The sequence below is a fragment of the Ursus americanus genome, chromosome 8 (genome assembly GCF_024610735.1).
Source record: "Ursus americanus isolate L20-20 chromosome 8, mUrsAme1.1.p, whole genome shotgun sequence".
NCBI lineage: Eukaryota > Metazoa > Chordata > Mammalia > Carnivora > Ursidae > Ursus > Ursus americanus.
Genome location: NC_142134.1, coordinates 66,573,386 through 66,599,453, shown reverse-complemented (window position 1 = coordinate 66,599,453; position 26,068 = coordinate 66,573,386). Strand labels below are relative to the sequence as shown.

Below are 26,068 nucleotides of genomic sequence, written 5' to 3'. Positions count from 1 at the left end.
AGCGGGTTTAGGAAAAGAAGAGATCTTCAACATGCCAAGACCTATAAAGAGACAGTTGATAATTGTTTTCAATCCATTTTTCCAGTGACAATTTCCTAGGAAAACCACAGGATGAAATCTTTCTTTATATCCTTCACTGTATAGCTTTTAATTCTAAAAACTCGTAAGTCGTAAACAGTGCTACAAGGAAGAGTCAGGTACTCTTGTGCTTCTGAGACAAGGACCTCTTGTCTCGGTTAAGTGGCACCCTGACGAGAATCCTTATGTAATATGCACCATGGAAACTGCAGTCCAGGTGGGTCCATGGCCCATGTGGGGAGCCAAGGGGCTCAAGGTCAAGCATCTGGACCCAAAGGTATGTCTGGGAAGCTTTGGAAGCCAATCACAAAGAATTTCTATATTTTAGTTCCCTGAAAAAGTAGGGGAAGACATCTGGTTATCCTAAGTACAAAGAAAGCAAAGTAAAATCTGGCTTTCCCATTACGGTCATGTGCTTTAACAAAAAACAAACCAAACCAAACAAGCAAGGATGGCAGCAACGCTGAGTTTGGTTAACCTTAAGTTCATTCTAGTTACATTCTGATCAATAACAGAGCTTCAGAAGTAGCTGTCTTGTTTTCTATCCCCCCTCAGATACGTATCCTATTTCTTGAATTCTACATTACTCACCATTTTGAGGTATCTATCCATTCTCAAGGCTCTAAAGCTTTTGTTCTGCTCACTTGTGTGAAATTGCGGGGGGATGGGGTGGGGATGGGGGGGTTAATTTTTGTTTTTTCCTTGAAATTTCTTTGCTCAGTTAAAAGTCTCAGAACCAACATTTGTATTTTTGATGGTTATTTCAGAGCAAATAAACACTTCAGGTTGATTAAGCTAGAGACAAAATAGTCATTTTTTCCCTAAAAAAAAAAAGGTTCAAAAGCTCAGTGGAATATTGGTTCATTAGTTGTGATAAATATACCACAGTAAAGTAAGATATTAATGTGAAGGAAAACTGGCTGTGGGTACAAAGAAACTCTCTGTACTTTCCTTGCAACTTTTCTATAAATCTAAAATTATTCCAAAAATATATATACAAGCTTTTAAAAAAGCTCAATGGGTACAAAGAGCAGAGATAAGTGAGGTAAGAATTGTGTGATTTTTAGCCCATCTTTAAAGATGATTTAGCCCAACCAACTGCTGAGCATTGAAATCTTTTTGTCAACGTCACCCAGAAAGTGTCATCCAGGCTAGATACACTTGAATTGTAGGCAGAAAAAACTCAAAGCCAAGGCAACCCAATAAGCCTATTTCTGGGAGACTCATTACAAAGTTCTTCCTGTGATCAAGTCCAAAGCTGTCTCCCTGCAGATTCCATTTTGGAGCTATTACTTGGAGTCCTCGTCAGAAGGGGGCTCCTCCAGCTCGTCCCCAGTGTCAGTACTTTTTGAATACAAAACAAATGTCACATCTTCTGTTCGTTTGCTAGCGCCGCCATAACAGAATACAACTAGACCTCTGTCCTTGGTTTACAGATGACACCTTCTCAGCATGTCCTCACGTGGTCTTTTCCCTGTGTGCGTGCACACCAGTACCTCTTCTTATGAGGACGTCAGTCCTACTGGATTAGACGCCCGCCTTATAATCTCATTTCATTTTAATTACCTGTTTAAAGGCCTTATTTCCAAATATTGTCACATTGCGGGTTGGGGCTTCGACATGTGAATGGGGGGAACACAATTCAGTCCATAATACCCCTTGTAAGCATTAAAGCCCTTCAAATATTGGAAAATTGCAGTGAGATTTTACAGTACTAGTAAGGAGTGTGGACCTGGGGGTTAGTCCTGGGTTCAAATCCCAGCTCAGGCACTAGTTAGCAAGATGTCGAAGGGTAGCCATTGAACGTATGGAATCTTCATTGTCGCATATGGAAAATGAGGAGAATACTGGTAATTACTTGATATGGTATTATGAGGCTTTAATTCATAATTCATGTAAAGCACTTAAGAGGATATCTAGCACATAGTAGGGCTTTACTTAATACGACTGATAATGATCCATCTTGATTCTCCTCTAGCCTAAGAAACTCTTACTTCTTTGAAGTAGTTTCAGTCCCTTGAACCTACATTGTGTGTCCTCAAAGTGACTGTCCAGGTGTGTCCCTTCACGTGGGTTACACTAAGCCGACTGCTCCCATGGGGTTGGAAACATACATCCTAATACTTCTGGCTCTCAGATCACAATACCTTCACATCAAGCTATCTAGTAAAACCCCTGAGTCTTTTTTGACTCATGAGTCTTCTTCTTTGGAGATTTTTGCTAAGCCAGGTCCCATTCTCACCTAATGGGAAGGTCAGTTTCCTAGAACAAAAGTCATGATTACACATTCATTTACAGCAAATTTCACCTTGTTAGCATCACATCTCCCGCCCATTCTCTTTTCAGATGTTCACAAGTCATCTTCTTCCTCATCAATGATCTGTTTAAGAGTTTGGTTTAGATCCATCCAAGTTTACTGATGAACACAGGGGAACAGCTCCAGCCTGACGACCGTGCCGGTATCCGTATAAACAAAGCCTGAATTGGAGCTTATCCAAGTCCTGGCGGAACACCACCCTGGAGCGCAGAGAGGGTGGGCGGCCTCTAAAGAGCTGTGAGGAAGCCATCTCCACCCACTTCTCTATCTCCCTGCGAGGATGTTATGAGACAGTTTCTCATCATCTCCTGGGTTCTGAGGAAGGACAGGCAACTCAGCACCAGGGCATTCCACAACTAGTCTTGCCATCATTGCCCTTTGTTTGGGTCTCATCCTTTTTGGTGTGTAGGACACGGAGCTCGCCCCTCTGATTTACTCTTCTTCCTGCTATTTGTAATGAACTGTCTAAATCTAAAAGTGGCTCATTGTATCTCTATGGGTTGACCAGTCAGGCCTTGGCTTTGCCTTATCTTCTAAGTGTGGGTGAGCCTGGCAGTATAGGAAGCTTCTCATTCTTTAAAATCAGAAATAGGTTTACCCAACTCCAATCCTTCCAGAGTTTTCTATTCCTCAGAATTGAGGACAGCTATGACTTAGAGCAGCTGTTTGTTGCTCGTTGCCTTATAATCTTTCCACCAATTTGTACTTCCTTTCACTCTTATCCAAGTTCATTTCATACTTCATAGCCTTTTTGTGCATGCAAACTTCAGCCACCGTGACACATCACCACACCAATGCCTTGGCTCTAGAAATCGCAACCTCTGACCCCGGGATGGCTGTTTTACATGGAGGCACACAGTTGTTCTTTTATTCGGGCACTTAGCAAGCAGTGACTAACAAGGAGCACTAGTATTCTTATTGTTAATACTTCTCAATGGTCCTTAGCACGTATATGTTCTTTGTACAAACCTTTTTGATCCTCACGACAGCCTTATTTAGAATGTTCCACACTACGGTGTCCATCCTATAGATGAGTACAACTGCAAAAGGTTAAGTAAATTCTGGTTACCGCGAGATGAACAAGGCATGACCCCAGAGGTCCAAGGGCTCCCAGTTCACTACCTCTCAGTCTGTGACGTCCAAGTCATTGGTCCTGAAACTGTAACTGATACGCCAAGGAAGGGCTTCCTGAATCTGGGGCTAACCAGAAGTAAAGCGCATGGTGGCAACAGGTAGAAATGAAAGATCATGAACGATAGAAGAAGGGAATGAGAAATGTACCAGTGAACAAAGGGCAACTTGATTAGAATGGGCCCTGGTAACCCAGTACACATTTTGTGTCCTTTAAGAAGAGAAAGCACGGAATGAGGAAGGAGAGCTCCATGTGAAGACAGACACACAGGGAAAAGAACGCCACGTGAAGATGGAGGCGGAGACCACAGGAGTTATGTGGCCATGAGCCAAGGAATGCCTACAGCTGCCAGAAGTTCACAAAGCCAGGAAGGGTCTTCTGGAAGCTTCAGAGGGAGCACTGCCTTGATGACACCTTGATTTTCAGGTGTCTAGCCCCCAAAACTGCAAGGGAGTTATTAACAACATAAGCTAATGGCAACTTTCCACACCTCTGCCCCCTCCCCATGCCACCTGAATGGGCCCAAGGTGAAAAAGGACTCCAATGGGACCATTGTAGACACAATTTGATGCATTCCAAAACCATACAGAAGTAATTTTTGCATTATTTTTTATTTGCTTCCTGAAACATTGCCCATTTCTCTCTAAAACTGAATTAACCACTATTAATACTATGCTTATTAAAACCGCCATTTGGAGAATTATAGTATAATTACGAATATCTCTTCTCCCTCATTAAGATATTAACTCCCCAAGGATAAAAGCATTATTTTATAACTCATTTAGAGAGAACAAGGAAAAGGCTCACACCGTTGTAGAGCCCAAGAAGTCCCGGGGTCTAGACAGCCAGCAAGCTGAAGACAGGGCAGAGTCGATGGTATAGTTCCAATCAGAGTCCAGAGGCCTGACAACCTGGTAAGCTGATGGTCTAAGTTCCAGTCAAAGACTGAGTCCCAAAGTAGGACAAAGCTGGTGTCCTAGCTTGAAGACAGAGAGAGTGATTTCTCTCTCCTCTTGCCTTTTTGTTCTAGTCAGGCCTTCAATGGATTGGATGAACTCCACCCACCCTCACCTTGGGAAAAACAATCTGCTTTCCTCAGGCTACTGATTCAAATATTAATCTTATCCAAAAACACCCTCACAGACACACTCAGAATGACAGTTAACCAAATATCTGGGCACCCCCTGGCCCTGTCAAGCTGACACACAAAATTAACCATTGCAGCACCACCAAGCCATCATTACAATTCGGGGCAAGGGGAAAAAGAACATGTTTTAAACCATGTGTCTCTGATGTCATATATATCCCTTCTGTTCCTATTCCACTGACCAGAAATTAGTCACATATCCAGGGAAATATCCAAGCTTTGTGGAGTCTGAGATTTAAAAGACATAACACTTAATATTTACTTAGAATGAACAAAATATACAGATCTTTTTAAAGCTGTCAATTTCCATAAATATGACAAAATCCAGAAAAATAATGGTATTAAATGCCACCAAACCTTCATAATACTATTTTCCTATATTTTTGATCCTATATTTTGATTACTTCTTCACACAATATTCTATCATTATCATTTTCTATAGTGAGAATAGAAAAATAATTTCCTTTAATATGAATTATCATAATTTGTATCTTACTATTGATGGTTTAGAAAAGTTCCTTTCAGCTTCACAATCCATTGTTGGTAATTTTGATGTGAGGCAACATCTGAGACTCTGAAATGTATAAAACACGTAATTTAAGATACAAATATTCTATTGGTAGAACGGCTAAAGATTTATGTACCACAAACATAGAAATTCTGATCAGTTCCATGTGATGCAATTCTCATCAAAGTAAAAAAAATGTGTAGCATGTTTATAATTGTACGCTTTGAATAAATATACCCAAGATGGGAAGGAACTTCCATTTGGACTAGGCATCAACGAAAACTGAAACCTCTGACTCCAATCTGATCCCTGAAAGACCTTTCCAGAGTCTAGCTTCTGGCTCTGCACACTTCAAACCTTCTTTCCCCTCCAGTACCCACAGACTTAGAGGTGCTTGGAGGCCACCCCTACACGGGGCCGGCTAATGATAATGTAACTCTCCAAGGAAGTGACTGCAAACTACACAAATGTATCACAGTCAATGAAAAATAAATGGACACCAACTCCTCTAACCCCTATGTCTCCAAAAAACTCCCGTGACCACTCCATCATAGCCAATACAAAGTGTAATAAAGTAAAAGCTGGAAGGCAAAGAGATAGTAGTCTTAACCTATGTTGATCACAATATCTTACTCTTACAAATGTTCAAAACTAAAACAAAAAACAAAAACAAAACAAAACACCAAAACTTAAGATCAGGTGAACACGTTGGGAGGGTCCCTCCTGGGTTTGGGAACGGACTTTTGCAATTAAGGATCCTGAAGCTTACATGTCACTGGTTTTGTTGTAAGTCTTCAGGAAAGGCCAGAAAATGTAGTTACTACATGAGCAGGCATGGACCCATGTCAAGGCATAGGTTCTGCTGCTAAAAGCAAGAATGAGAGAATGGATACAGGAAAGCCATTAGCAATCACTAATCTCTAGCTAATCTCTAGTCAGCTTCTTTCGGTGATAATCTCTGTCCAGGGAGAGAAGAGTTGAGAAAATAGGCAAATGTTTGCTAATGCCACTCATATTTTCATGGCTTACATCATGACTGTGGAAAAACTCACAGTAGTGGTTGGTTTGTTTCAAATATTTAGAATAATGGAGATTGTATCTTGAACCAAGCTTTGTGTGAACACGACCTCATGCTCATCTAGGAGGCAAAAAAACAAAAACAAAACAAAACGAAGAGACATCTCAGAGTCATGGCTCTCCCCACATCTTCCTATTGTTTGAGAAGCACATATCCTCACACTCACTAACCTTCATGGATAGCTTGTATTTGTTAGCTCTTGCTGCATAACAAATCACCCAAAACTTAATAGCCTATTATTATTTCTCATGAATCTCTGGGTTTGTTCAGGAGTTCCTCGGTTCTCTGCTGGGACAGCTGAGTCTGCGTGGCCAAATGGCCTCATTCACAGACCTAGTGGTTGGCAGGCTGGTGCGTGTGCCAGGATCTCAGCCAGGACAACTTGCATCTGGTCCACATGATCTCAACTCCTCCATATGCTAGCCTGTGCTTCTCTCCATAATGGTCTAGGGTTCCAAAGAGGGGCAAGAACAAGTAGCTTTTAAACTTCTGGTTGTGTCACTTTTGCTAATTTCTTCTGGCCAAATCAAGTTAAACAGTTAAGCTTAAATTCAAGAAGGGAAGAAATAGACTCCATGTTTTGATGTGAAGAGCTTCAAAATATTATGATGACTTTTGCAATCTACCACCATCTGTACTCGAGCCAGAATCACTTCAAATCTTCCCAAATGGGAAATATGCAAACCCACAACCCTGGGGCCCTGAAGTCTCATTCAATTATGGTTTAAGACTCAAAGCCCATGATCCCATGATCTGTATCAGGTCCAGATGCAGATGAGGCTGCTTGTACTCAAATCATCAAGAACAGCTTCTCTGGGTCCAGAGACCTGGTGAACTAAGAATACAAACTATCTATCTACCTCCCTTCAATGAAAACACACTGGTGAGACCAGAACAGGATAACCAGAGTGGACACTCCCATTCAAAAAAAGGAAAAGCAGAAAGCTGGAAATATTCCTTGGCTGGAGTCTAGATCTTCTCCCTGAGAATGGTTACTCTTTGTGCCACTTTCTGATCTCATCTCCCTCTAAAACATCCTTCCTTTTTAATAAGAAATGCCCCATGTTTCCAGAAGATAATGTTTCTGAGGTTTCTTCCTAGCCATGCAAGTTGGAATCCTAGAGGTCTTTTCTCATTTTCAACTGTCTCTGCCCTTTTTGGTCCAAGCTGGAATTACTTTTCCTAGCATAATTTTCTTAAAAATTATGTGCACGTCCTATGTTAATTAGCTGGGTTCGTTTCATACTCCAAACACCACACCCATAATTCTTCCAAAGAGATTTCTCTGTACTGGACTGCATATTAGGTAACTGAATAATTGGACAATGTTAAACCAGACTCTTGGCTGAATTTGTTTCTGGTTCTGGTTCTGATGCTTACTGTTTCTGGATGATTGTGTCCACACCAATGGCAGCAGTGTAAAAGGGGGGTGGGGGTGGAGGCTATTATTATGGTCAGTTCCTTAAGAGACTTCTATTGGGTATCAGATGTCAGGAATGGGGGCAACTGGTTGGTTCAGTCAGTTAAGCGTCTGCCTTCAGCTCAGATCAGGATCCCAGGGTCCTGGGATTGAGCCCCACGTCGGGCTCCCTGTTCAGCGGGGAGTCTGCTTATCTCCTCTCCCTCTGCCTCTCTACCTGCTCCTGCTCTCTCTCTCTCTCAAATAAATAAATAAAATCTTGAAAAAAAAGAAAAGATGTCAGGAATGGGTATGACAGTACATGTAGAATCTGGCATATTTAGCCTTTTCTTCAGCTTGTATTTGTTTTTTATCTGCAACAATAAGGGCTCCTTTAACTCTAAAGATTCTTCTTCCTTCTCCAAAAACTCTAGCCTTTTGTATTTTCACTTATAAGGGGTCCAATATTGTCAAACTCCATGAAAATAGGATTTCTATACTAAATATGAAAAGAAACAGAATTTCTGGCAGGCTCTTTGAGTTCTCTAAATAAATGAATTAATTCCAAATCAATGTCCCTGCAGGGTTTTTAAATAAGGCTAAAGAAAGAAGAGAGGACAAATCTGTATCACTTCAAATTAGAAAAATTGATCCAGAAAAATAAGGCTTTCTACAAGGCATGTAAACCAAGAATTAATGGTTCTACAAAATATAATCGAGTTCGGCCTTTAAAAAATGATGAAAATCAATGACACTATTACAAGGTATATGGACAATGAAAAAAATAGTTCTGCCGAATTCAGAAGAGAACAAAATTGCAGGGATGCACAACAATGCTCCCTCAACCGATCTAATGGTCTTAATTATACGGTTTTGTCTCTTTAACTGAGAAACATTCTTAATAGCTACTAACAACTCCATTTCTACCTTAAGAGCTGTAACTTTATCACAATTAGCTCTTCTAATTTTCTAAAGAGTTGATAAAATTTGCATTTCATGAATAGAAAATATATTTGGAGCAAACAGTTTGATATACCTTGATCCCCTCTACAGGGAATGAACAAATGACATTATAAGTAGTCTTAAAATCTAACGGCGTAGGGGGCTTCACTTCGGGCAATGCTACAGTACCTGAGATCAGATTTGTCCACACACAGTAAAGAAGTAGGGAAATGGACAAAACATGAGAAAGTGTTTGTGGACATTAGAGAACATGCAGCAAAGGACAATCCCCAAAGGAAGAGCAACATCTAGGAGGGTGATACAGTCACCCCAGCTTTCTGCCTGGAAGCACTTTCTCAACTGTGCTGGAAAAGAGAACCCCAAGCAGAACCCCAAGCAGAGCACAGGAGTGTCACTGAGTCCAGGAAGGAAAGACTGGCACTCAGCCACATGGCTGTACTTGTGGAAAAGAACCAGGAATGAGAAAACCATACAAAGAAAGAGCCCCAGGAATCTGCATGGGGATCTGCTCCAGACTATAACTTAATACTAAGTTGTGCATGCATCAGGTGAAATTTCACCAAGTCAGGAAAGAGCAACAGAAAAACTGCAAGAACTCTTACAAGGAACTGAGAGATGTTTGAGTTTTAACCAGGCAGGACAGGGAGGCCACAGTACCCACCCAGAATAGACACCTGAGGGTTACTGCTAAGTTGTAGGGGTAAACCAGCCTCATGGGGAAGTCCACACTACACACCCCTGAAATACCAGCCTCTAGAGGATCAAGCAAATTCGCAAGTATCTTAACTGTCTTCCAGAAGAAAAAAACTCTAGTGCTTAAGACAACAAAATCTAACACTCAGCAACACAGGAATCACAATGTGATTCCTTCAATTAAAATCAATAGACTGAGAAGCTGGAAAATGCCACCCAGGAATGAGGGGGAAAAAGTCAGTCAACAATAGAAAACACTAGAAATGACCCAAAATGATAGTATCAGACAAGGACTTAAAAGAGAGCTATCGTAAATATGCTCAATATTTTACTTAAAGGAAAAACACACACATAATGAAAAATACAAAGAAAGGCCAAATTAAGTCCTGGAGATGAAATATACACTATCTGAAGTGAAAAACTGGATGGGCTTAATACAGATTAGATACTTTAGAAGAAAAGATTGGTGAACTTGAAGATACAAGAATAGAAACTATGCAAACTGAGTAACAGAGCAAAAAAGAGACAAAAAATGAACAGAACTCCAGTGATTTTTGGACAATGTCATACTAATTTAAGTGTAAGAAAAAGAAAAATCAAAAGAACAGCCTGCAGATTTCACAAATTTGATAAAGACAATAAACACAAAGATCCAAGAAATATATACACAACGAAAACCATACCAAATACATAACTAAGTTGCTGAAAACCAATGATAGAGAGAAATCTTAAAAGTAGCCAGACAGAAAGACAAATATTTTAATAAAAAAATCACCAATTCCTCAAAAGGCATGACAGTTCTAAGTTTATACAGGCAATTAATTACAGAGCTTCAAATATATGAAGAAAAACATGACAGGATAGAAAGTAGACAGACTGAATATTGTCACCAGAGATTTCAATATCCCTCTCTGAACAAGTAATAGAATGAGTGGACCAAAATCAGTAAGAACCTAGACATCCTTAATAACACTGTCAATCTAACTAATCTAACTTACATTTACAGAACATTCTATCCAACAACAGTAAAATCCTTTACACATGTTCATCAGACATTCAACAAGAGAGATCACACGCTGGACATAAAACAAGTCTCAAATTGATAAGGCCTAAAGACTTAGGAAGCATGTTTTCTGATAACAAAGGAATTAAATTAGGGAATCCATAAGAATAATCACATCTGGAAAATCTTCCAGCATACTTCCAAACACTACATGGGTCAAAGAAATGATGAAGAAAATTAGAAAATATTTCAAGATGATTGAAAATGAAAATAAAAATTAAGGGGATCAAGCTAATACAGAACTTGAAAGATAAATTTATAGCTCTAAATGCTTACACTAGGAAAGAAGAAATGATATCTAACAACGGTGAACAAAGTTTCCATTTTAAGAATAAAAAAGAATAGCTTTGAGTTAATAAAAGGTATCTATGAAAACCCTATACCTAACTCATATTTAATGGCGTAAGAATTGGTAATGAACTTAAGACTGGAAATGACCTCAAGAAAATGAAATAAAACACCTATAGATTAGAAATAATTAAAACTGTTTTTACTTGCACATAACATGATCACATATATAGAAAATCCTAAAGAATCTATTAGAAAGTTACCATAATGGCCACATAAATTTAGTAAATTTGGAAGATCAGTACTTAAAGAGGTATTGTTTTTCTATATACATCAATAAACAATTAGATGCTGTTACTTTTTTCCCTTACTGTTAATCCTGTTTTGCTTGGTTCCATTGCCAATTCCCAACTGTTAATTTGTCATCCAGCCTTTTCACGTACTATATTCAAAACAAAACTGTTAACCATAGCCCCGGAAGAGCCTCCTCCCATTACCTGTAGATTACAAAAATGGCCACAAACTCTTCCCATCTCGTATGCATACTCCTCTGAAGTATGACTTTGTAGCTCTTCCCATCAGGAGACAGTCTGTTCTCTAGGTCCTTGCATTTGGGCTTGCCCACATGACTTAGGTGTTTAGTGGAACCTTAGCAAATGCGTCAGAAGCAAAGACATGAAAAGTGCTTGGGCATTGGAGTTTACTTTCTCTTCGTGCTCTTTGGAGCCCTGTGACTCCTGCTGTATGAGGAATCCAGAGCTAGCCTCCTGATGGATGGAGAACCCACAGAGCCAAGAGACGATGCCAACAGAAGCCCTCCTGCACCTTCCAGCTACAGCCAGGCTGACAGCTGACCACTGAGAGAAGCCAAGCTGTCTCAGACCAAATGGCATGAGCACCCAACCCCCGGGATCGTGAGGAAAAATGCTTGCACGAAACCACTAAATTCTGGGGTGATTTATTACACAGTAATATCTAACTGGTACAGGTCACTCCTGTTCTCGTTCCAGTAGTGAAAGCAAATCATGTGCCCACAACTCACTTCCATGTCCAGTGTCCCCAGCAGGTGTGGGAAGTAAGCTCCTAATGGACAGTAATGCTCTATGCTCAGGGGTTAGACTATATATCGTCTTTGCTCTTTAGAGATATATGTGGATACATTTAGAAGCAAAAATGACATGATGTCTAAGTTTTCATGTAAAATAGTCCTTAAAGGAAAGGAGGGAGAGGAGGAAGAAGGCAGAGGAATAGAGGAAGTGTGGCTGACGAGTGGTAATTACTGGACATGGGATGGGAGAGAGTGCATTCATCTGTTTGGGCCGTCATAATAGAATACCACAGGTGGCTGGTTTAAACAAGAGCTCTTTCTTTTCTCACAGTCCTGGAGTCCGGAAGTCTGACATGAGGGTGCTGTCATGGTTGACTGCTGGTGAGAGCCTTCTTCCTCACTGCAGCGGGTCATCTGGGTCCTCACGTGGCCTTCCTGTGTGCATGCGTGTGGCGAGAGACCTCTCTCTTCATCTTCTTACACTCCCGAGAGATTCAGACTTCACCCTTATGATCTTGTTTAACCTTAGTTACCTCCAAAAAGCCCTATTTCTAAACAGAGTCTAAACAGGGCCTCAACAGATGAATTTGGGGTGGGGACATGATTCAGTCCATAGCAGGGGGATTTATTATGCTATCATTTCTAACTGTTTATGTTTGAAAACTTCCATAAGATTTAGAAGATGTAACTGTATTTTGGCTCCTGTGTGTTTCTACTTGATTTAGTGAGAAACAGAAAACGCTGGAAGGTTCTATGGTCCTGTTATACCGATAAACACCTCTTGACGAGGTAATTAGAAATGCTTGTTCAAGAGAATAAAGCTGTGAATTTGCTTTAATATCCAATCTCCTACCTCCTTCCAGGTTGCTGGTACTACTAGAGTTCCACGTTGCCACAGAAAGAGAGAGAGGGCGGCCAGCTTCCCCATCCACCTACAAGTGGCTTTAGCTTCGATTAGAAGGGACATGCTGGGAGAAGAGGGTAAGAAAGGTGTTACTGGAACAGGAACTGTCCCATGCTGGCCCTGAGCTCCCTGGGCCCAGCTCTGCTGCAGCTTCCTTGAAACAGATGGATGCATATGGTCACTTGGAATTCCTTCCTTAACCACAGAAAGTCGATGGCCCACTTCCAGACTCCTCTGGCGGAGACTCTCTGCTCCCACAGAGAGCAGTCCTGGACAGGCCTCATGGAAACCTTCTGCCAGCAATCTCCCCTGTGAGGCCCATATCTGATCCATAGAAAACACTCACCCTTCCTTTTCCCCCCAGTCTGTGCCTGTCAACCTAGATCACAGCAGCGGCACTCAGCTCTGTCCCCAAGGCAGCAACCTGTGTCTTAGTTTCCAATTGCACAGCAACACAGCATCACAAATTGATTATTTTACAGTTCAGGAGAGGAGATGTCCAAAATCAGTTTCACTGAGCTCAAAATCGAGGAGCCACTAGGGTGGCATTACTTCTTAGGGTTCTGAAGAAACGGAGAGAACCCATTCCTTGCCTTTTCCACCTTCTAGAGGCTTCCTGTAATCCTTGGTTCATGCCACACTGCTCTGATCTTTACTTCCATTTTGATGTCACCTCTGGCTGACCATCTCATCTCCTTCTCCAAAGGATTCTTGTGATGCCACGGGGCCTACCTGGTTATCCAGAATCATCTCACCACCTCAAAATCCTAGCCGCTTTTGCAAAGTCCTGTTTGCCAAGTAGGGTAACATATTCACTAGTTCCAGGGATTATGATGTAGATACCTTTGGGGGACCTTGTGCTTACAACATCCTGTCTTCTATATTTCTTGGGGATTGGGGTGAGTTGGACTCCAATTCATTATGCCTCTGCTTCAAAGAACACATAGCAGCCTTCCCTGGTTTCCTCATGGAAATCCCTCCCACCAGGCTCGAACTAAAGAAGGTAGCACTCCACTCCTTCCCCAGGGAAGCACTTTCTTCTCCTGTCCCCACACAAAGGGCTATCTGGCCTCTTCTCTGATCCTTCTTCGTCTGTCAGACAGCTACTGAGTTGTGAAATAGTACCTTCACATTTCTTTTACAGAATTTGTATGCAGTGCTTTCACTCCACTTGGTATCTTGATATTCATAGAATCAGCACCTTAGCTGAAACTGAGGTGTGGAATGTTCCCCTCTAACATCCTGTACATAACTATCTCCCTAAAGCAGAAACATGAAATTATAAAGAGATCCTCATGAAATGTTAAATTCTTAAAGCTTGTCTTCTATTTGGTGACAGAATGTATTTAATGAGTCAAAAGGAATTTCAATATTCAAAGGTGAATATTAAATGAATAACATTCTATAGAACACAAAAATACTTTTAGGAGAGTAGTTTTGCTTCTGAAAAGCTTTTTACTGTTTCTTCTTGAATTAAGAACTATCACTCACTATGGACTCTGAGAAACAAACTGAAGGCCTCAGAGGGAGGGGGATGGGGGAATGGGATAGACCGGTGATGGGTAGTAAGGAGGGCAAGTATTGCATGGTGCACTGGGTGTTATACGCAACTAATGAATCATCGAGCCTTACATCGGAAACCGGGGATGTACTGTATGGTGACTAACATAATATAATAAAAAATCATTAAAAAAAAAAAGAACTATCAATCAACCAATCTTCTGTTCATATGAAAAAAGAGTAATTTGGGCTGGAGAGCAAACTTCACCTGCAAAACAGTAAATGTGATATGTGATGTTGGCATATTCTATTTTGCCTCAAGAAATGTATTTCTTTCATTCTTAAACCTTTCTCTCATAGTGTGATAGCTAAAACATTCATGAAATCCGTAAAATAATGGTGCCATAATTTATATATATACATTATTAGGCATTTCTCCTCAAATGATGAGAATGAATAGAGTGTTTATGCAAAAATGAAACTGTAGCATTTGATTGTCAGATCAGAATATTTCTTCCATCAAATATTTTTTTTTAAAGATTTTATTTATTAATTTGACAGAGAGACAGCCAGCGAGAGAGGGAGCACAAGCAGGGGAGTGGGAGAGGAAGAAGCAGGCTCCCAGCGGAGGAGCCTGATGTGGGGCTCGATCCCAGAACGCCGGGATCACGCCCTGAGCTGAAGGCAGATGCTTAACAACTGTGCCACCCAGGTGCCCCACCATCAAATATTTCATCAAAACATAGATCTTGAATCTCTTAGAACACACAAAAAAAATGAGATGGAGGCCCTATTGGTATATTAGTTTGAACTCTTCTGGGATGCCAGTAACAAATTAAGTACAGTTTCAGCCAAAAAAAAGTGGGGGGGAACCCAACGATAGAATGTATCGCACAGAGCTCACAGGCAGGGAACGCAGCTGGACTGGAGGAAATTTCTAAACTGTTTCTTATCTCCACTCCCTCTGGTTTTCTGCATTGTTCTCTCTGGCTGCAGGGTGACATGAGAGAATATATGACAGCCAAAATCCTAAGTCTTTACCCATCAAGTGACTAGAAGAGATTTCTTTTTATTTCTTTTTCATTTTTTTAAAGGTTTTATTTATTTATTTGAGAGACAGAGAGAGTGAGAGAGAGCATGAGAGGGGGGAGGGGCAGAGGGAGAAGCTGACTCCCCGCTGAGCAGGAAGCCTGATGTGGGACTCGATCCTGGGACTCCGGGATCATGACCTGAGCCGAAGGCAGACGCTTAACCAACTGAGCCATCCAGGCACCCAAGAGATTTCTTTTTAGTTCAAATTCCCAAGGAAGAGATGGCCGACCCTGGCTGGGGTCATGTACCCATTCCTGCAGTAATTAACTATGGCCAGGAGATCACACTGCGTGAAGACGGCACCCACTACAGATGGGCGTGAGATGGACAGGTGCAAGAAAGACAACTGTAACAGGTCACTCCAAAGTGCTGGGATAGCATAATGCTGAATACCTAAGGGACGGTTCACATCTGGACTCATAAATCCTATAGGTCTCTGAGAGTGTGCACTTCCAGTCGTGTATTATGTTTGCTTCTTCCATCCATGGAAGTGTCATCGAGCAAGTCCATATTTATTTTACCATCACTGATGGGGGATATTCATAGAAGGATGCAGGCAGTAAAAATTTAAATACCAACCCATGTGGTTATAAGCTCACAGAGGAGGCAAACCAGAGCCCAGGCCAGGACTGATAAACTCCCCTGTTTTCTATCTCTAAAAGTGGGTTGAGTTTATCCTGTGACTGTATCCCCTGAGGGACTCAATTTTGTGTGGTAATCTTCGGCTGCAAATTCCTGTCTCTGTAGGTATCAAGGCCTTCTGTCAACAAAACCAGTCAAACCTTCCAGGCCCGCCATGGTGTCAGTTTGCCAACGGAACCCTGACGTCAGTAGGATGTATGGAAATCTCGTACAAACACAACTTATCAAACATAGTTTGCATTCAATGCTAAGAACTTTTAAGTTGTAATGAAAAGTCTGATTCAAACCATTCCCTCTTTCAAAATTTCCATGTTTAACTATAATAATTCTAAAGGTACAGGGTTTTCTTCACTTCTTCATAAAGCTAAACTATTTCAGGGAATAATCTCGGTGAGAAAATCATCTACATGTCTCCTGAATCACAGTTAGAACTGTTCTACAGCAAGATACTCTCTTCGGGTTTTGCCTACACCGAGGAGTCTCTCAGGCAATGTACCCTCAAATGGAAGCACATTCTGGCATCTTTACCTCATGCCATTCACCCAAGAAACACCTAATGGCATGGCAAAAGAAGAAAACCCTGTCAAAAGAAAACCCTGTCAAAATAAGGAGTTATGAAACTTAAGCAGGTAAGGGGATCCTTTGTGGGAGAGTTAAAAACAGAAATGATGAATAGACTTTAAAAAACAGTTTCTCACTACACTCTATGGTAAGCAGAAGTAGCCTATTATTTTATTTAAAAGAAAAAGAAAACATGAAGATATTTACACAAAGTTTACAAGGGTTCAATTGCTAAAACCTATGGTCCTCATTATTTCCAAACAACATTCACAGAGAAATACATAGCTCTAATTGCAGATTTTTTAAAAATGGAAATGTTAAGAACCCTTTTCCAAAAGCCAGAGAAAGGGGTGCCTGGGTGGCTTATCTCACGGTCATGAGTTCAAGCCCCGTGTTGGGCTCCATGATGGGTGTGGAGTCTACAATCAACCAATCAATCAATAGCCAGAGAAAGAAGAGCAATGCAAACCACGAAAACAGGAGAAGGAATAATGATGAACAAAAGGCCACAGCAGGAGAAAGCAAACATTAAATAGACAAAGTGCGCAATACCAGAGCTGGTTTTCTGAAAAGATTAATACAAGTGTCAGACCTCTAAGACTGAACTTTTTAAATGGAGAAAACCCAAGTAGCATTATCAGGAATGAGATAGGTGAAATTAGTATACACTTTAAAGGATCAGAAGAAATTAGAAAGATCTTTATGACAATAAATTTGTCAACTTTTGATGAAATGGCCAGATTCTTTAAGAAAATAATACATCTTACACAACTGAACAAGAAAATACAGAAAAATTTTAATAGTTCAAGATCTTTCAGAAAATTGACTCTTGGGGTGCCTGGGTCACGCAGTCGTTAAGCGGCTGCCTTTGGCTCAGGGCGTGATCCCGGCGTTCCCGGATCGAGTCCCACATCGGGCTCCTCCGATGAGAGCCTGCTTCTTCCTCTCCCACTCCCCCTGCTGTGTTCCCTCTCTCGCTGGCTGTCTGTCACAGAAATAAATAACATCTTTAAAAAAAAAAAAAATAAAAGAAAAGAAAATTGACTCTGTAACTGAAAAACTACACATGAAAAAAAAACTTGAGGCCCAGATAACCCCGCTTGAAAATGCTTTTAAATACTTAAGGAAAAACTAACCAATCTTACAAAAACTCCTTCCGCGAACAGAGAAGAATCAAGTATCACAATTCATATTAAGAGGCCAGGATAACATTCATCTAAAATCCTTTAAAAAGGATATTAAAAGAAAAGTATAGACCAATTTCTCTAATAAATGTAGATGCAAAAATCCAAAAGGTACATATGCAAATCAAATCCAGTTTTATAGAGAAAGGGTTATATATGATATGACCAAATAGCATTTATTCCAGGAATGCAAAGTTGGTTTAACATTAAAAATTCAGTCAAGTACTTGACTACAGTAACAGAATAAAGGAGAAAACCATGCATTTCAACAAATACAACAAAAGCACTTGATAAAATCCAAATCCCATTCATGGTAAAAACTCAGCTAACTAAGCATTAAAAACACTTTCTTAATATCATGGAGGGTACCTACAGAACACCTATTTCAATACCATATAAAAAAGATGAAAGACTATGATTATCAGTGCAAAAATCCTCAACAAAATACTAGCAACGAAAAAGCACATTGAAAGGATAATACAACATGGCCAAGCAAGATTTATTCCTGGAATGAAAGGATGATTCAACATATGAAAAATCAATCAGTGTTAATATGCCACATTGACAGAAGGAAGAGGGGAAGACATGATCATCTCGATGCAGAAAACGCATTTGACAAAATTAGCTGAAACAAACAAACAAAAAAAAAACTAGGAACAGAAGGAAATTACTTCAATATAATCAAGGCCACCTCTGAAAAGCCCATAACTAAAATCATACTCAGTGGTGAAGAAAATCTTTTTCCTCTAAGATCAGGAACAAAACAGAGATGCTAACTTTTATCACTTCTATTCGATATAGTACTAGAAGTCCTAGCCAAAAGCAATTAGACAAGAAATAGAAACAAAAGGCACCCAAATTAGAAAGGTAGTTAAATTATCTCTGTTTCCAGATGACAAGATATTATATACAGAAAACCCTAAAGATTCTGGGGAAAAAACAAAAACAAAAACAAAACCCTGGTAGAATAAACAAATTCAGCAAAGTTGCAGGATACAATAATATCAAGACACAAAAATCAGTTGTTTCTACACACTAACAATGAACAATCCAAAAATAAGCTGAAGAAGACAATCCCATTTACAAGAGCATTAAAAAGAATACAATACTTAGGAATATATTTAACGAAGGAAGTGAAAGACTCGTACGCTGAAAACTACAAAATACTGCCGGAAGAAATTTAAAGACGACACAAATTGATGGAAAGACATTCTGTGTTCATGGTTTGGACGGCTCAGTATTGTTAGGAATGTTAGGATCAATACCATTCAAAGTGATCTACAGATTTAATACATTCCTTATCAAAATCCAAAAAGTATTTTCTGCAGAAATAGAAAATTCCACCCTAAAAAATATTATGGACTCTCAAGGGGTCCCAAATAGTCAAAATAATTTTTGCTGAATTATGTACCCCCAAAATTCCTATGTTGAAGCTCTATCCTCTCCCAGCCCAAATACCCTTCCGTAAGCTCAGAGTGTAACCCTATTTGGAGACAGGATCTTTAAAGAGGTGATTAAATTAAAATTAGGGCCTTTGGATGGGCCCTAATCCAATCTGACAGATGTCCTTCTAAGAGGAAATTTAGATACAGAGACACCAGGGATATGCACAGAGAGGAAGGCCATGTGAGAATAGACCAAGAATGGGACCATTTGAAAGCCAAGAAGAGAGGCCACTTAAGAAACCAAACCTGCAGACACTGTGACCTTAAACTTCTAGCCTTCAGAACTCTGAGAAAATAAGTCGGCTGTGTAAGCACCCAGTCTGTGCTTTGTTACAGTCACCCTAGCTAATACAGCAATCCTGAAAAACCAAACTTAGAGGCCTCACAGTTTCGGATTTCAAAACTTATTACAAAGCTCCAGTAATCAGGAGTGTGGTACTGGCATAAAGACAGACATACAGACCAATGGAGTACACGAGGCAGCTCAAAAATAAACCCTCAGATACAGGGTCAAATGACTGTCAACAAGGGTGCCAAGACCATTCCATGGGGAAAGGACTGTCTCTTCCACAGATTGGGTAGGAAAAAATAAATATCCACACGCAAAAAAATGAAAGTTGGATCCTTACCGTAAATCACACAAAAATGGCTCTTTCATCTGCCACCATGCCATGCAGACTGAGGAAGACCCAGAAACTTTCATGCCACAAAAGCCGGGTGTTTCAGCAAACACCGGAAGGACCCAGGAAGCCGGGGTCATGCTGGTGGCATGCACTGCTACACTATCAACTTTGACAAACACCACCCAGGTTTGCTTTGGAAAAGTCGGTGTGAGGCATCATCACGTAAGGAGGAACCTGAGCTTCTGCCCAACTGTCAACGTTAATAAACTGTGGACCTGGGTCAGCAAACAGACACAGGTAAACACTGCCAGAAAGAAGACCAGAGCTGCTCCTATCACTGATGTGGCGCGATCAGGGTACTACAAAGTTTTGGGGCAAGGAGCTCCCAAAACAGCCCACCATCATGAAGGGCAAATTCTCCATCAGAAGAGCTGGGGAGAAGCTTAAGCACTGGGGGTCCTGTGTCCTGGTAGCTTGAAGCCACGTGGAGGGAGGTCCATTCAATGCTAATGAGTGGGAAAAAAAATATAAAAATGAATTTAAAGTGGATCAAAGACCTAATTGTAAGACCTTAAACTATAAAAGTCTTAGAAGAAAACAGGGGAAAAGCTTCATCACATTGGGTTGGCAAATATTTCCTGGATATAACACCAAAAGCATAAGCAACACGAGTAAAAACTGATAAATAGGACATCAAATTAAAAACTTCTGTGCATCAAAAGATACAATCAACATAATGAAAAGACAACCTACACCATGGAAGAAAATATGTGCAAATCATACATCTTCTAAGGGGTTACTATCTAGCATATTAAAGCACCTCCAGCTCCACAACAAAAAAGCCTAATAACTCAATGAAAAAACAGACAAAGGATCTCCATAATTCTCCAAAGATCCACAAAATGGCCAACGACAATCTGAAAAGATGTTCACCATCACTTATCATTAGCAAAATGCAAATCAAAACCCAAATGAGCTACCGCCTCATACCCATTGGGAAGACCACTAAGAAACAAAATAGAATCAAGTGTTGGTGAGGATATGGAGAAATCGAAACCCCTGGACAAATGTTGAGAATGTAAGATGGGGCAGGCTCCAGGAAAAATACTAGGGTGGTTTCTCAAAAAACTAAGAATAAAAGTGCCATACGATATGGCAACTCCACTTCTGGGTATAAATCCAAAAGAATTGGGGGCGCCTGGGTGGCACAGCGGTTAAGCGTCTGCCTTCAGCTCAGGGCGTGATCCCGGCGTTATGGGATCGAGCCCCACATCAGGCTCCTCCACTAGGAACCTGCTTCTTCCTCTCCCACTCCCCCTGCTTGTGTTCCCTCTCTCACTGGCTGTCTCTATCTCTATCGAATAAAATAAAATAAAATCTTTAAAAAAAAAATCCAAAAGAATTGAAAACAGGGTCTCAAAGAGGTATTTGTAGTACACTGACTTTCACAGCAGCAGTACTCACAAGAGTGAAAAGATGGAAGCAATCCAAATAAAATGTGTGGGAGGGGGACGCCGGGTGGCTCAGTGGGTTAAGCGTCTGCCTTTGGCTTGGGTCATGATCCCAGGGTCCTGGGATCGAGCCCCTCATCGGGGTCCTTGCTCAGCAGAGAAGCTGCTTCTCCCTCTGCCCCTCCCCCCACAGCCACTCATGTGCACTTTCTCTCTCACTCTCTTTCTCGCAAATAAATAAAATCTTTAAAAAAAAAAGAAAAAGAAGAAAATGTGGAAGGTACAAACAAAGGGATATTATTCAGCCTTAAAAAGGAAGGAATTCTGATGCATGCCACAACGTGGATGAATCTTGAGGGCATTATGCTGAGTGAAATAAACCAGTCACAAAGAGACAACTATGTATGATTCCACTTACAAGAGGTACCTAGAGTAATCAAATTTATAGAAACAAAGTTAGGACGGTAGTTGCCAAGGGCTGGGCAGAAGGGAAAATGGGGAGTTGTTTAACGGGTATAGAGGTTCAGTTCTGCAAGACCAGAAAGTTCTGGAAATTGATTACCTAACAACTGTGAATATATTTCACCTTCAGCAAATGACCCTTGCAATATAATCGCTGTTAAATAAGAATATTAAGGACATAGATCGGGATGGATACTGAATTTCCATGTATTTGCAAACTGACATGATATCCAACATTTCTGTTTGGAACTCATAATGGATCAGGGCTTTTTTTGAAAGTAAGGTTTTTAACAGGTAAGACGAGTAGATGAGAATAGAGCTCACTGTTGTCCATCCTGGGAATCTATCCCTCTGGCTGTTTGGTTATTTGTTCACCAAACCATCTTTCCTTCCTTCTTGGGCACACAGCTTGACTTGGTTTCCCATTCTGCAGTTAGGTGTGGCCACAACTGTACTCTGACTAATATGACATGACATATGGCATCTCCAGGCCTGATCCAAAGAACCCTCCCATGTGCTACTGTTCATCTGCTGAGGAAGGGCCTAGAAAGTGCAGAGCTGGGGTTAGAACCCCGGGGGAAGCTGCCAGGCTGGTGACATACACACCAGACCACTGCTTCAGCAAGAAATTCTTGCTGCGATCAGCCCTTAAAATGATGCATTTTTTTAAAATATGAAGTTTAAAAGAAAATACTTAACTAAGCAGTAAAAAATGTTAATCATGGTTGTCCACTAAACATTTTTACTCAGCGTTACATAGGATGGACACCAATCACAAAACAAACACCCTGGAGGTCCATTACTTTCACATGGAGTATCTTCCTAGACCCGGTCTTCACCGAGTTGGGGACCCATGACTACTCCTGGCTTTGTGAGCAATCACATCCTCTGTATCTATTTGCTCATGGGAACACTCCAATTTAGCTGTACAAACCAACCTTCCTCAATATTATATGCAAAGACACCAAACACAATGATCGCGACATTCAAGATGGGATTAGCTGGATTCTTTCCATGGTGAATGCATCTCAAGGACCCTCTAGAAAGATTTTGAACTTTTAAAAAATGCATGGAACATTCTGATAAAAATTATCATCAGCACCTTCTCAAACTAGAGGACAGCAGCAGTAATGGATTAAACACATACACTCACACACACTTTCCTTCTACCATATTGTAGACATAACACAATTAGAAGGACAATATGTGTTTCAGACAATATAAAGCAAAAGTTGGCTGGAAAGGATCTAACAAGATTTTGGCCAGGAATTCTTTCTAAGCATCCAACTCTATAAGCGTAGGTAGTGGTCCATCACTGACTATAATAAGGATCCTGTAAGTTCACACTCGGTGTCCACCTCTAAGCCACTGGCCCCTCCAGTGAGAAGAAGCTGAACGAAAGCTATGACGAAAGGCTGCTAGTGACATACACCACCAGGTTTACCAAGGAAGGTGGAAAGACAGGAGGGGTCAGCCGAGAGTGACACAAAATAAACCGTCACGAATTTCTCCCAGAGGAGTTGGCTTCATCGATACAAATAAATCTATTGGATTTATCATCACTTGTATTTCACTGAAAAAAAAGTGAGTTGACCCTTATGACAGCATTAATATAAATGTTAGAGAAAATATGACAAAATTGGCAAGAGTGATGAACGACCCAAGGTTGGGGAACACTATCCTAAGGGCTATAAATAATCAAATCATCTCTCAGATAAAAGCACTGGAGTGAATATTAAAATAACTAAATGATTCTGGGAATCTGAAAAAGAGAATTAACATTCGTTTTAAATTTTGGATTGCTGTTGGAGGACTCACTTTTCTTGATGAGTTAGTTTAATTCCTGGCTGAAATGTTTTCAGTTAATTTTTTTTACTTCCTCATTTTTATGGTGTCAACCAACTTCAGCTTGGACATTCTGAACTCAATGCCTGAAACACGTAGGTCTGCATGTTTTAACTTTCTTATTTTTCAATAATGAGCAAAATGTAAGCCTCAACATCTATATATAAGTTGCCATCTGTTCATAAGATTACATTTATATAAATATTATTGAACACGGATACAGAGTTACGTTAAGTTGCATGTGCAAAAAATTCCAAAATTTTGAGATTAATTAGTTACGGACTATTCTGACCTGAAATATTAATATACATTTGCACACATATATAAATCTAGTCACACAAATACTCAAGCACAAACCTGATTTTTAATTGTTGCCTAAAAATACAGGCTAGCATTTAACACCAGCAAATAACATCAAGTTATCATGTTATATTACGTAGTGTGTGACAACAGGATTATAAAACCTTTTGTGGAATAAAACAATAAATCATACCCATTTCCTTGAGCAGAACATGACCAATTATAACTCATTATGAAAGTAAAACTCAAACAAAGTAAGTGGGATGAGAAGAAGGTTTGGTTAAACTATAGACCATAAATACCATGAAGAGGACGAGTCACTGCCTCCCGGGAAGCAAGGCCATGTGCTCCACAGCTTGGTGACCACAGTTATCAGAAACGGGTCCCTGCTCCTAGATAGAGTGTAACTGGCCAGCACATTCAGCAAGTCAGAAATTCTTTGAGCCTCAGCGGCCAACATTTTTAAATGGGGAAAATGAATGAGCCAATCTCTGAGAAAACCGAATCACCTCTTCACAGTTTATGCTTCTACGAAAGAGAGAAACCTCAACCAGCCACAAGCCATAAATCACAAATGACAAAGGTAGGGGGATACAATGTGTTCTTCATATCCAATACACTAACATCACATTCTGACTCAGTCAAATAGAGTGGAATGCATAGTCATTCCTCATCACTTTCTACGATTTGAATATCAACACACTCCAAATATTTTTAGTGGAATCTTCATTTTACCCAAGTATTTGATTTTTTTCTGTCCTCCACGCCTCTCCTAGGCCTAGGCTTCTTGTCTTCTGTTACCTACATGAAGTTATATTTAAGTTAATAGATACTTACTGAATGGCCAATGTGCCCAGGAAGGGAAATTCCTCACTTACTGGGAAGAGGTAGGAAAAAGCAGAGGAACGAAGTTCTTTCCTTATGTAGAGTCGACCTATGGGTCAGGGAAAGAGGTCAACCATTGTAAAGATGCTTTGCAAAATATAAGAGCAAAATTAAAATAGCAATAAAGAAATAGGCATTATTCACTCCATCTCTTATTAGTTTATCTTTGGTTATCCCTCAACATTATCCTGCACATAGACATCAACTTACTAGGAGATCCTGGGCCAGGCAGTGGTTCAGAGTGCAAGTGTCAAATCTATCCATTTGGTTTCCTTGTTTCCCCCACCAAAAGAGAGTCTCTAAAACTAACATCTGACAAAAGGCTTAAATAGAACCACTAGTTTTATTATTGCAAAGCAAAATAATGTCTGATGCAGTAACCCAATGACAAGTGAACATTTACACTCTAATAAGTGATCTTGTGTCTCTGAGAGAGAATTACTCTATATAAGTGAAACAGTACATCTCTCAGATTTGAGATTGATCAGGCTAAACTTGACTCTCAGCATTTCTTGAATGTATACTTTTGAGCTGATTGGAACCTTTCGTCAGCTGCCACTGTAGCTGTACCTCACTTCTCAAGCATTGTCTTGCCTACCTGAGGGCCTGGACACACAAAGGAGTCAGGGCAGACCCAATCTGACCTTCAAACCAGTTCCAAGAATGAACTTCCAGGGAAGATGGTGGTGTGGGAGGACCCCAAACACCCTATTCCATGGACCCAACTCAATAACAGCCAGGTCAGTGTAAATAACCCAGAAAACAACCCAAAGACAGATAGGACAGACCCTCCACAGCCAAATGTAGAGAAGAGGCCACACTGAAGAGGGGAGGAAGGGCACAGACAAGGTAGGGAGCTAAACGGACCTGCAGGACTGCCCACAGGAGGGAGGGGCACCACGGGTGTAGAGAGCGGAGAGAAGCAGATTCTCAACCCAGGGAGCCTGCATGGGAAAGATGAATCCCCATAATGTTTGACTTTGAAAACCAAGGTTCTTACAATCAGCAGGGCCTAACACCCAGAACTTTAAAAATCAGCAGGCTCCGTTCCAGGAGAGCAGAGGGTGGAATTCCTACCCTTAAGGAGACAGCACAGCAAACGGCCCCACAGAGATAGAGCATAGAAGCAGCAGTTGGAAAAATTTCTGGGGCATACAGGAGAGAGATTGGTTTACTGATCTCAGAGCATGTGCTGGAGGACCTGGGATCTTTGGGAGACCTCTCCAGGAACAAAGGAGCTGGCAGATGCCATTTCCCTCCCCTGCACCTGAGTCCAGATACATGGACACCTGCGAGAACCAGCATAGAGGCAACATTCTCTACCTAACTTGCTAACACCACACCCCACCCCCATGTTCTCCTGTGGACACACACCCTCCAGCCAGGCCTGGAACAGGTCAACTCCTGCAGCAGACCCACACAACACTTGCTAACACCACAAGCCCACCCCGTACTCCCCA

General features: G+C 40.7%; 1 long non-coding RNA gene and 1 pseudogene across 1 annotated transcript in view; one reads left to right on the top strand and one right to left on the bottom strand.

Annotated features, from left to right (window-relative positions):
- Nucleotides 1-25,051, bottom strand: part of LOC148109601 (uncharacterized) — a 31,808-nt gene extending 6,757 nt beyond the window's left edge. Inside the window, exons 1-2 of the long non-coding RNA XR_015725578.1 lie at nucleotides 24,561-25,051; nucleotides 5,171-5,248 (exon numbers count right to left, since the gene is read on the bottom strand). This is a non-coding gene — a long non-coding RNA (uncharacterized LOC148109601). The remainder of the gene's footprint in view (nucleotides 1-5,170; nucleotides 5,249-24,560) is intronic.
- On the top strand, nucleotides 19,709-20,143 carry LOC123775868 (large ribosomal subunit protein uL15 pseudogene; annotated as a pseudogene).
- Nucleotides 25,052-26,068: the final 1,017 nt, after the last annotated feature.